Raw genomic sequence first — 1,669 nt, 5'->3', positions numbered from 1 at the left:
CATGTGAACATGTCACCACCTACTGGTGTAAGGCAGAACTTCAGTTGGTAATAAAATCTGATTTTTTGCAACGTTTTTCTTTTTTCCCCCTTTTAAGTTCCTTTGAAATTGTTAATTGTTAGTGTGTATAATAACATATTTTGTAAGTTTTTTTAAGTGTAAAATTTCTTAGAACAACAACAGACAGTAAAAGTGTTTGTGCAAATTGGGCAATGATGAGCAAATGAAAGGAAACAATAGTTTTTCAAAAATTTTTGGTTTTATTTAGTCAGAATTGGTGTTTAACCAATCTTTTGGCTAAACCGACCAAATTTGGCAGCATTTTTACCCAATGTATATTTTTACTAGGGTAAACCAATGCAAATTAGTCTAATTAGCCAAAATAATTAAGTTTAATTGCAACTTTCAAAAGTCAAAGGCTGGGTTTGAACCATCTACCTCAAGGGCATGAGCCTGTGTCTTACAGATGACACCACTAATATGGACAACAGTAGAATGGAGAAAATACTCCTTAATGCTGACGTGTTAACACTAACTTTGTCTGGTGGCTTGCTCAGATTTTTGATGATTACATTGTTTATTCTCACCAAAATAGTTTTAAACAACTACATTGGTTGGAAAAACAACCAATCTATTCTTAGAATCCATCCAAACTCTATCATTCTGACAGCAGCACTCCTCCAATCTCCAACATCTTGACTGAATACTGAGGCGTTTTCAATTGCTGTCAAAATTCTTGTGCTTCCCGAACCGCTTCCTAAAGCAGTCACGTGGTTTCACGGTAGCAAGGCCTCGGACGTCATTAATTTTGGCCCCTCCTCTAAATGAATCACGCCTCGACACGCGCTTCCGGGAAACGCCCCCTCCATTACTCGACACGCGCCTCTAAGCCTCTGCTCTCAAAACATCACTAGTTTTTTAGACTCCTGGTCTCTTGTTTGTTTGGACTTAGTTTTCATTTTGGATTTAGGATTCCTGGTTGCCTATTTGGACTTTGTTTCATATTTGCATTTTTGGATTACCTGCCTCTGTGTTTCAGTTTACTATCATTAAATCAACAAGATATTCACCTCTGCCTCTGCTTTGGCGTCAACAATCCACAAACAAATCTTGACAGGACTAAAGTTTTTAAAGTAGTTGAAGATGCATACAAATTCTAATTGGCTGTTTGAGATGGTATTGGATCAAAAAAATAAAGTGCTTATACATATTAATATTCGTGGCAAATGAGTGAACTGAATGACTGCCTGAACTTCGTAGTGCTTGTTATATATCTAATATATCTAATAACACTAAGTGTGATTTTTCTGCTTATGTGTTGTACCTTTTTCTATTATCAGGAGATTGATAAAGGGCATGGTTTACAAATGAATGACGACCGACCCAGAACCTGGGATTACAGGACTACAAAACTTCTAAAGCCGCCTGGAAGACTTCTGGGTTTTGTGCCCTAGAACGTTTTTTTCTTTTTTCAAGAAAAACATACATGTGCTATCCACAATATAATCCCTAATGATCATAACACACCTGTTTATCATAATTAACTGTACTACTCGCATAACATTACATGTACACTCCTCAAAAGGGAGTTTTTCCTCTCCATTGTCGCTACAAGCATGCTTAGTGTGAGGGATTACCTTTGAATTGATGCAATCAGCTGGTTTTCCTT

The sequence above is a fragment of the Cyprinodon variegatus genome, unplaced genomic scaffold, assembly GCF_000732505.1.
Source record: "Cyprinodon variegatus isolate N-32 unplaced genomic scaffold, C_variegatus-1.0 Scaffold122, whole genome shotgun sequence".
Classification (NCBI taxonomy): Eukaryota; Metazoa; Chordata; class Actinopteri; order Cyprinodontiformes; family Cyprinodontidae; genus Cyprinodon; species Cyprinodon variegatus.
Note: the sequence above shows the minus strand (reverse complement) of the source record.